Raw genomic sequence first — 10,924 nt, forward strand, 5'->3', positions numbered from 1 at the left:
ACTTTACAACTGGTAACAACCTCCCTTTGAAACATGCAGAAAATCTGACTGACAGACACAAAAAAAAGGTATAAGAGAGTAAACATGAATCAAAAATAAGCATTTGAAGAGGTGATGCAGTTCTCTTTAGCGACTAATGACGAGGAGTTAACAGTTCGTGATTTGGTCAATATGATAGGGAGTTTATCGGTGATTCATAAGAGCCTGTGTGTAGCCAAATTTACATCAAGGGGCTCCTCAATGATAGGTTTTATGATGGAGTAGTGATTGCAGAGAACCACTGTAATGCTAGTGTTGTCACATTAAGGCACACGGCACATGCTATACCACGATAATTTCATGCACAACCAAATGATAGTGACGAAAACCAGAAGAAAATGAACAGTATTAGTGCAGCTGCTGAGTTGTTGAAGAGCGACGTAACATGTATCACTAAAGATATGACTGAGTAAAGTAAGACGGACGACCCGAAAAACCTCGAAGAAAATTTGAACCACCTGCCACAGGCTGAAGTTCTTCCAGGAGAACTTGCTCGTGGGCAAAGATACTTAACTGAAAATAGCTGCCATTGGCCAAAGAACTATGCAAGCCACTCGACTAGGGCCATTAAACCACCTTTTCAAGCAGGATTCACACTGAAGGCTCATATCAGCAAGGAAGCCGCAGTCTAGTTGAAACTCTCTGCCCTAGGGGCTTCTGTTCACCTTACTACGATACCAGTTTTTTTCAGTGAAATGCTTCAGCGTCTACAAACACTGAAATACAGGGCTGCAAGGCAAGTTCTGTATGCATCAGGTTGCTGACAATGTGGATTACAAGGTAAGAACGATTAATGGACACAACACGGTCCATGCAATGGGACTGTTAGTTGCAGTTACGCCACGTTTTCAGTCGTCACGAGCACTCAAATGACGAAAAACAGTCAGCGCGACAGAGATACAGAAGGCGTGAAAAATACTTATCCTTTGCTACAGCGATTCAAGCAACAAGCCTTCCATCCTATATCAGAAACTACCGAGACTCTTTGCACCAAATCCTTAGCGCAATTTGAATCTTTTGCGGAAAATGTCAAGATTGTTTCGCGTTCCAATCCCGAGCTGGTTAGGAACACTACAGACTATTTTTTTCCTACAATGATCCATCGGTTTACCCTGGAAAGGCTTCGGTGAGCTTTATGCCGACGGTAAATTTTATCCCGGATGATCCTATCTGTATTTATGCTACTCTTCATTTCGTTAATGCCCAGTGTGAGAAATGAGGCACCATACCCGCTTTGACCTTTGATAAACCATTTTACTGGAAAGCATTGAATATCATGGAGGCTGAATCAATAGGAGCTCCTTTGAAACGAATAGTTTTACTCATGGGACTGTTTCACAATAGAATTAGCTTCTTAGCTGCCATTGCACATCTGACACAAGTTTCTGGTTTGCACAAATCTTGGGGCTGACATACGTATCGAACTTGTTCTGCAGACTCTCACTGGAAGGGCGTATTCTCGGGATATCACAGCTTTAGTCATTATTAATTGGGCCGTGAATACCTTATTAGCAGCAGAAATGTACAATGTTGGCTTGACATTGGATTTTGATCAGATCAATCTTTGCAACAATTCAGATGAGCTTCAAGTTTTTCACTCAACATTTGTCGTTGTCTTAGAAGGATGCATTAAAGTTAAAGAACTAGAGCAAGAGCCGTCAATTAGCGCTTTTGCAAGCAATCTCGAATCCCTCAAAGTGTAACTGTCATTGACATCATGGACTTTGAAGCTCTGGATTGATGTTTATATGAATGCTGTTGATTTACTGGAGTCTTCAATTGTGACAGAAAGAACAGGCAACTAGAACCTTGCTTTGGCTGAAACACCTATACTGATGAACAAATGCTTTGATTCTTCACATCTTCCAACCATCGCTTATACGCATAGTCCATGCTTATTTTATTTAATGCTGCAGAAAATGACACAAGTCTTGACCAGGTCTGCTACAGGAAATTTCTCGAAAAAACTGGAAGTTCTGGGAAGTATGTAGAAGCAAAAATGCCCCACCAACAATCAATGTTTGCAAGTGTCATTCGCCTTGAGCATACTTCCAAGTACAAGCGTGGAAAAATATTGTTCTATATTTTACAACCTTTGTAAAGGAAAATTACGATCTTTGTGTTCAGATAGATCACCAGTACCACCTTCCTTTCTCTCAGTGTTTCACTGTAATCACAAAGCGAGTGTCTGATGCTGCGATGTTCTTGCAAAAGAATACTTAAAATATACCTGGGCTTGTGGCAGTTTTAAAGGAACAAGTTGTTATATCTGCGAAATAGTTGGTTCTGGAGACCTTGAAGACGATGGTAGCAAAGAAGAACACCTAATTTTTGGATAGATTTGCCACTATCCAATGAATCTCTGTGTTACTGTGATTTGCATCTCCCTTATGTAATTGATCTCTCTGTTGCATTATATCTGAGTATATTGATCTCTAATTTGGAACTAGTGTTTCGTCTCAACTAAAGGAAAGTATTTGACATAATTGTTTTTTTTGTTGCCAAACATGCGTTTCAACTTCCCCTCCTCTTCCTCATTTATACTAACTTTCACAAAACTGAGGTTCCGGGTATACTGTACTTTACATGGACCTAGTCTTGGTTATTACAAAGGAGCGAGGCTGAAATTTTTTTGCCATAAGCCAAGTTTAATATACACCTGCAGGCTAAACCTTTCCCCAACCCCCCTCTCTCTCAAAGCTTTAAGCCCCAGACAATTATTTTGACTTTAAACATTTATTCTCATGTTCATCAACAAAAAAAAGCAAAGAAATGACATATATAATCACACTTGCTGGTATTTACTTCATAAAATGTTCTTCCTTCAACCTCAAATTAAAGCTAAAAAAAACTCAAATTTGTGAAAGAGCTAGAGTGGCAAAGTTTTGGATTCGGATTCACCACAAAAATTTTTTTTGCTCGGGTAGTGAAAGAATCATTTGTATATCAGTTTCTTTGAGGTTGAATCCTTTTTTTCACAAGCTTCCTATACTCATGGTCATTTCTTTTTTTCTTTTTTTTTTAGTAAAGTGCAAGTAGTATTCTGTCTTGATACGGCATGGGGGTTATCAGCTCTACTCGTGCTAATTTTCGCACGGTTTGGGTTTGGCTTCGCTACTTATTATAATTTCAGTTCGTTTTGAATTTCATTTATTTATGGATTGGGATTTGTGGTAGTTTTACGCTTGGCAGATTATTTGACTTTATTTATGCTCATTCTTGGTTTAATGGAGCTCTTTACTTCTCTTTGGAAAACTTATTTAGTCTAAAAAGATTTTTAAATTAATCTCCTAATGTCTGACAAGTGGCTAGACTTGTAGTCAAAATCATTTAATCTATTAAAAGTCAAGATTTCCTTTTGCCTAAAAACCTGAAACTGCAATGAAAATGATATTGAACATAAAGAAAAAATTGATAAAAATTAATTTTGTTTACTTCAAAAAATCCGAATTCCATGGGACCTTTGGTTCCAATCATAGGACGTTTAGTTTATTTTCTAAAATATTCACACTGTACAAGCGCAGGGGTAAAACACAGTGAGACCGGGTGGTCACTTTGTTAAAACAGCCCGCGAGACGTGCAGACCCCATATGTGACCTTAAAATAAAACATTGGATTCATTAACTGGCTACATTTTTCAAACTTAAATATGCAATAATATGGGATAACTTTTGTTTCTCTTGAGCTTTAATAAGTTTGGGATAGTTTCTCAGAATACCTTGAATACCAAAAATGTTTTTGGTCAAAGAGTCCTGTAGACTGAATTCTACAAAGCATGATAATCTTTTCGTAAATTGCAATTATGAAGTTTTCTATATAGATTGAGTAATCCTTTATAGCTTTCGGTACTTGGAAAAAAGAATCTACGGCCACTCTCTATTTGGAGAGATAGTTTTTGTATATTTGAACCTTTTGAAATAAAACTAAAATCTTGAACTATTGACATGACAGCGTGCCTAGTCATGATGAGTCCAAGAATTGAAAATAAACAATCAAACTTTCAAAGGGAACATAAACGAAATAAACGAAAACTTTCAAAGAGAATATAAACCTTTATGTTGGATCCATTTTTTAGGGGTCTTTTCTTCTCTCGCATAATAATTTATTTTGATCTACTTATAGGTGCAATCCAAACGAATATTGTTGTGGAATCGGATGCTGTGTTCGACAGTCCAAAGCTTTCTATCAAATTTGGTATTTCTGGTGAGTGCCAATTACCAAGATTTAATTTAAATAAGAAAATAGCTGATATAAAATTAAAATTTTTATTCTTAGTTCTTACACTTAGAATATAATCTAGTATTGCTAAATCTTCGGAAAATACTGCAGGAAACTGCGAGTACTGCAATTTCAAAATGTAGTAAAAAGTTGCATATTTGTATGTAAGAGCTTGGAAATTCTGCTTCAGAAAATTGATGGTAAGAAAATTGTTGAGATCGTTGGGAAGACCCGGGCACTGTGGACACTTTTTCACCAAATTGCAAATAACTTGTCAGAAAGACTCTTTTTGCACATCCGACTTTACCATCATTAACCTCAGTATCTCAGAAATCTGGGGAAGGTAAATAGGAAGGGTGTGCGAAAGCACAGTATCGTTTTTCCCCAACCTTCCATTCCACTTGCTGGCTGAATAGCCAAGAAACGGAGATCAGCATCTTTGGTAGGGGCTGTAAAGTCCAATGCCGTTTTTTTTACCATTTACCTTATAATGGACACGTAGTATGGGTAATTTGGACTCTGATGTCCATTAAGCCTTAGGTTGCTAAAAGACTTCGTGATCCATAAAAATATCACGGTTAAAGGGGATAGATTACGCAACCTCTTTAGCCAGACTGAATAATTTTCAGTGTGAAAGCCTGTGGAAAAGTTGTACCATGCGGTTCTGCAATATTGTCAACGTCGATGAGCTGGCCAGGCTGGCTAAGTATCCACGCATCAGCAGCTCTATTGCAGTGAGCTTTTAGTGGTCCAAAGACAGATCTATCCAGGGGTGGAGATTTGTGACTTGTGTGGGGTGGGATAGTAAGTATTACAGTTCCGTTCAGTTTAACATAATTCTACTGATACCGGGCAGATATGGCTCGCATAAGTGTTCATGATTAATAAGGTGTTTGAGGTAAGAATGCATCGTGTGTGCTACTTCTGTAAAGGTTTTAACGGCCATCCATCCACTTACATAAGCAGCTCTTTTCATGCTAGTAAGAGCATCAGAGACCATACAATCTTAGGAGTGAACACACGGAAAGACTATAAGGGGGGGGGATCGCTGAACCTGTAGCACTGACTACACAACATATAGTTACAAATTCACCCCTCTTGTCTGATATGAGCTGACCCACCTGCTTAGCAACTTTTGGATCTAAAACTGTCTTAGGATTCTGTATAATTATAAGGCTAGTTTCATCAACATTTCATATAGTACAGGCTTCAAATTTCTGATTTTCTAACACAGCTGAGAGTTGTCAAAAAACTCATTGACTATTGTATGATTGGATGCTGTTGCCAGAGAAATACTCTTGGCCTGAGGAGAACAGATAAACATACTTCGATTTCTTTTTAGGAAGGAAGTAAAACAATCTCCAAGAGCAATTTTACTATTTTGGTTTTTCTTCTGTCAAATTTTATTTGGCTTTGTTTTTTTTTCAATACCACCTTACATTTTTTAATGCCCTTATCAGCTTTAAATGCCTCTGGTTTCCTTAGTGCTTTGGTTTTTTTTCTTGGAAACACCTCTGCAAATCATGATCAGAGTTTCTTTAATTGTCTACCTGTCTGTTCTGTCTGTTCCTGTCTGTTCAGCCCCTGGCTGACTTTTTTAGATAGTTTCTTGCCATCTGAAACAGAATTAGCTATTATAATCTAGACGTGGAGAAGATTTTGCCACAAGTTGGGCATCATGGACACCCCTGTCCATATTACCCTGGTCATCTGTTTTCATATTGCCCCTTTATCAGTTACAGTAAAACGAATAAAACATGACCTGTCCACGAAGTGCATAAACACGGCCTCGTCTAAGTAGTACTCTCTTGAACTTGGCTTAAAGACATTGTGAAACTAAATACTGCTTGTTGAAAATCTTTACTCGTCGAAAACAAGAAAAGAAAATATAAAATTTAAAAAAGAAAATTTATACTCTTAGAAATGAATACATAATCTATACGACTACTACTAACAATCCACCGCAGCACCAAGCCACCTGAGGCCAACAGATCTATGCACCCTCCTCCTCCATTCCAATCTATTCAAAGGATCCCTCTTTACAACCTCCCAGAATGTTCTCATTTCCCTTAAAATCTTTCTTTATGACATCCTCCCACCCCAACTGCAGACGACCTGCTTTCCACTTAGCCCTTGACGGTTGGTCAAAAAGGACAACCTTCGGTAATTTGTCATCTTTCATGGGTAGAGTGAGCCCAAGCCATCTCAACCTTTCTCTCATTATACCCCCTAGAAAGCGGGATGGAACCACATTTCTCGTGCAGCCTGCTGTTTGAAATGCGGTCAGCCAGCCGGCTACCCAGAACAATCCGTAGGCAATTTCTCTGTAAAATATCTAGCAAATCTTCTTCCGCTTTTCAGAGTGCCCCTGCTTTGGAACCATATTCGACCATTGTCATAAATGTAGCTTCCAATATTCTAATCCAGGTTTGCAAACTTGTCTTCCTTTTCTTCCAAACTATGTTCAACTGTGAAAAAAAAACCTTGGCTATTCTACTTTTAACATTTTCACTGCTCCCACCGTCTTTACTAATATTGCTACCAAAATAAGTAAAGCTGTCCATCTGATCAATCTTTTCGTTAGTCAACGTAACCTTATCATTTTCACTTATGCCTAGCACTAGCGACTTAGTGCTAGGTCGTGCTAGTGCTATTAATTATGATATTCATAGCCGTTTTACTGCTTTAGTGGCGAAGGTTCATCCTAATAGTGTGAGCCAAAGACATGTTATGCCTGTTGATAAAGCTAATATTGTGAAATCTCTTCGACGGTTAAAGTCAAAGTCTTGTGACCTTGATGGTATTTGTGCCGCTCATCTTGATCCGAGGTCAGCTGAACTTCTGTCGCATCTTCAGTTATTATTTCAGATGTGCTTTTCAAGGTCTATTGTTCCTGATTCATTTTTATGTGGAAGTGTTACTACTATATTAAAGAAAGGAAAAGATCTAAATTCGTGTAATTCGTACAGGCCAATTACCGTCGCCTGTACTCTAAGTAAATTATTTGAGTATGTTTTACTCCCACATATCGATGAATTTGTTAATTATGAGGCTAACCAGTTCGGCTTCCGGTCAGGTCTGAGCTGTCAACATGCTCATCTTGTTTTAGCGCAGCTTATTAAGGAAGCCACTCGGAATAGTTATAGTCTTTATTTTTGCACTCTTGATATATCTAGAGCAATCAATAGTGTTTGCCATGCTCAGGCTTGGTATGCTCATAGTCAGCTTGGTGAGAATGCGTCTGTGATTCTGGTTTTGAAGTTTTGATATTCAAATTCTTATTTAAGATTAAAGTAAGGAAATGGTGATTTTTTCGGACATATACCAGTTAAGTGTGGAGTGAGACAGGGAGGAGTTCTCTCTCCTCATATCTTTAATGCTTCTATTGAAAATGTTTTGTCTGGTATACGTAGTTCTTGTTTTACAGGATTCACAGACGTATCATACTTAGCTTATGCTGACAACTTGCTTCTTATTAGCCGAACTGAGGCCGGTTTAATTTTCAGATGATTCGGGATATTCAATTTAAGCTTAAACTGGGGTATTCTAAAATTGTTGGAAATTGAGGACATTTCCGGCGACAACCACTTACAAAGCTGTACTCGAGTTTCTGCGACCATTCTGTGTTATTTTGTGCTGTTTTTTTTATGCTTTCGAATAAAGGTGACGTAAAGAGGGTCAAGACGGGTTACTATCGGTATTTAAAGTTCCTACTTTATTTACCACGATCATTTCGGAACCGAAGGTTAATTAGTAAATATCAGGCAACGGATATTGTTCTTTCAGTGGAAAAACTAAGTTCAAATTTAATTGATGAAGCGCCAATCTGTCTTGGTCCTAATAATCATCTTATCCGCCTCTTTTGCTAAATTGTTATTTTTTCTTGTATTTGTGTTATTTGTTTTTGTGTTTTTTTTGTGTTCTTTTTATTATTTGTAGTTCTTTATTTTTCTCCTTGTACTCCACCTTTTCCCTTTTTGTAAGTGGGTAAGAAATAAATTATTATTATTATTATTATAATGAATTTTAATCTAGAGTCACCTGGGGAACATATGAGTAGCAAGTGTATATTAAACAGGTATCATATTGCCCCAGTCTCCCCTGCTCAATTTCTTGGATGTGTCCCTTCTTCTTGTAAAGTTTTGTAATAGTCTCTAGTCAAATAATTTTTAATTAGCAAGTTGAATTTAGTCAGTATTATTTAATTAGAAATCAGCAAAAGTAAAAGAAAAATTGTTTTCAAGCACACATTGTTATCAAAATATGTTTCTTTTTTGTTTTGATTACGGGTTTTGCTTAACATTAGATCTGCCAATAGAGGACTAAGAAGAGCTCCCATCGGTAAACAAAACATCTGTTTATAAAGCTCTCTTCTAAATTAGAAGTAAGAGAATATTCCTTAACAAAGCAACAAATCTTATTATAACACTAATATCCATACTACCTAAGGCTACATCCCGTAACAAATTGAATTTTTTTTGTATTTGATTTTTAATATGTTTTCCTACATTTTAAAATCGCAATTGGAATTTATGAAAATGACATCAAAGCTGCATGGAATTGAAATATGCTCTGATGCAAAAGTCTTTAATTTCTTAGTTTTTTCATTAGAATTTTTCAGATAAAATGTTGGAGTTACTCCAAGAATGAGGAGCACTGCAATTGCAAAATGCAGGAAAATTTTGTGTATTTGCATAGGGGGCTTAAAAATTCTGCTAAAAAAAACCATTATGGTCAAACTGGTTTCCTTGTCAACTTTACACCACAATAACAATTCTTTTCAATAAAAATGAAGAGGTAAATTAGAACTTAAAACAGAAAAAAATTATTCTGCGTATGAGGGGGACTACCCCATATTCTTTGAGCAGAAGTTTCACTAATGCCTAAATGGAAGCGTCGGATTCTTCAGTGCAATAAATATAGACAGTCGGTAATTTTTAGAGTTTTATTTATTGTTTAAGTTTAAAACATTTAGACTTAACATTTTATTCTTAAAAGCAAGTGCGTATTAAATGTTGGTTTTATTCTATTCCCATTGCCCTTGTGATAGAGCATTTGTTCTTGAAGTATTAGGTGAAGAAGGCAAACTTTTACGTACAGACTAGGGACACCCCTCCAAGTTTAAGGTGGATATTTCTGTTAATATTTAGGTGAAATGAAGTTCCTTATTTTCATATCAGAGTTAAGAATAATTTAAGGATGGTTCTTTTAGCTTGCAGCAACTGCTTGTTCAATAAATTGCAAATTATTTGGTGATTCCAGTTCCAGCTTTTAGTTACTTTTTTTTGTTCTTCTGGTTTTTGAGAAGCTTTTTTTTTGTGATAAAGGAGACACATCTCTCTTCTTTTTTTCTTTTTTTTCACCACTCTCTCTCTCTACCTTTGTTTAAAGCTGGTGATGGGTTTAGTTTTTTTTAATTTCTTGTCTTTTTTTTAATAAAGTTTAAAGTTCATCTGAAATATTTTTTTCCTATCCATAAGTTGTGTCCTTTTATAAATGAAGCCTAAAACAGCACAAAATTAAAGCGGAAATTAGCAGAAATAAAATTAGAAATATCGCCTCCTTAAATCCTTTAAAGCTGGAGCGTAATTTAAGCTGTATCAAAAACTCTTTGTATTTTGAATGATTGCTTTTACAACTAAAAATTGGCTGCCAACCATTCAAACACTTTAAAAGGCCAATATCGTTAACGCTTTTACTGGAAACTAAATGCATTTTGAAAAGGTTTTTTTTTCCTTTTGCACAAAGATCAGCAATGAAAATCAATCACAGTATAAGGAAAGCATAATTAAGGGTACAAGAATGAAAAGATTGTTAAAATAGTCATATTCGTGATTTCTAACATAAAATTATATTAAAAAACCCTTTTTTCAACTGAGAGTAATAAGCAACATTAAAACTTAAAACGAACAGAAATTATTATTATGAAAAGAGAAATCACCAATGCAACAGCACAAACACACACAAAAAAAAAGACAGAAGGAGAAAAGGAAGACTGTTTTCCTAAATTAGTTATTAATATAGACCAGCACTTGAATGAGGCCTTAACCCTACTCATCCATGCAATCACATAGGTCAAACAGCATAGCCATACACAATCAACCATAAAGAATAATCCATGGACAGGCAGTCATGTCGTCAATAAGTATGTATACGAAGGGGTTTGCTCCCTCCTCTACACCTCGCTCTTTACACTAAAGTTTTCAGTACTTTTGAAAAGCTTCTTACTGTTCTAATTAAACGACCCTTGTGTTTCAAGAGTCGTTCTTAAGGAATTGGGACAGAATTCAAACTTTAGCGTAAAGAGCAAGGTGTTGAGGAGAGGTAATCCCCTTCATATGCGTAATAATTTCTGTTCGTTTTAAGTTTTAAAGTTGCTCCTTACCTTCAGTTAAAAAAAAATGTTTTTTGTAATTAGTTTTTGATCGTTATTTAAATAATGCAAGGAAATCTGGCCCAACCTCCATGGAAAACTCTCCCTCCCCACGAAAATATTCTCTAGATAATTCAATCACGGTAAAAATTCACCCCTGACAATTACCCTCATCAAATCCATGCGTAAAATTTATACGGAAAAGAGAAAGGATATAAAAAGAATTTTGTTTAGGACCTCAGTGTATAATTTCCCCTGACAAGTTCATCCCTGGAATCTTCCCTTCCCATGGAA

This window comes from Artemia franciscana, chromosome 5 (genome assembly GCF_032884065.1).
Source record: "Artemia franciscana chromosome 5, ASM3288406v1, whole genome shotgun sequence".
Lineage (NCBI taxonomy): Eukaryota > Metazoa > Arthropoda > Branchiopoda > Anostraca > Artemiidae > Artemia > Artemia franciscana.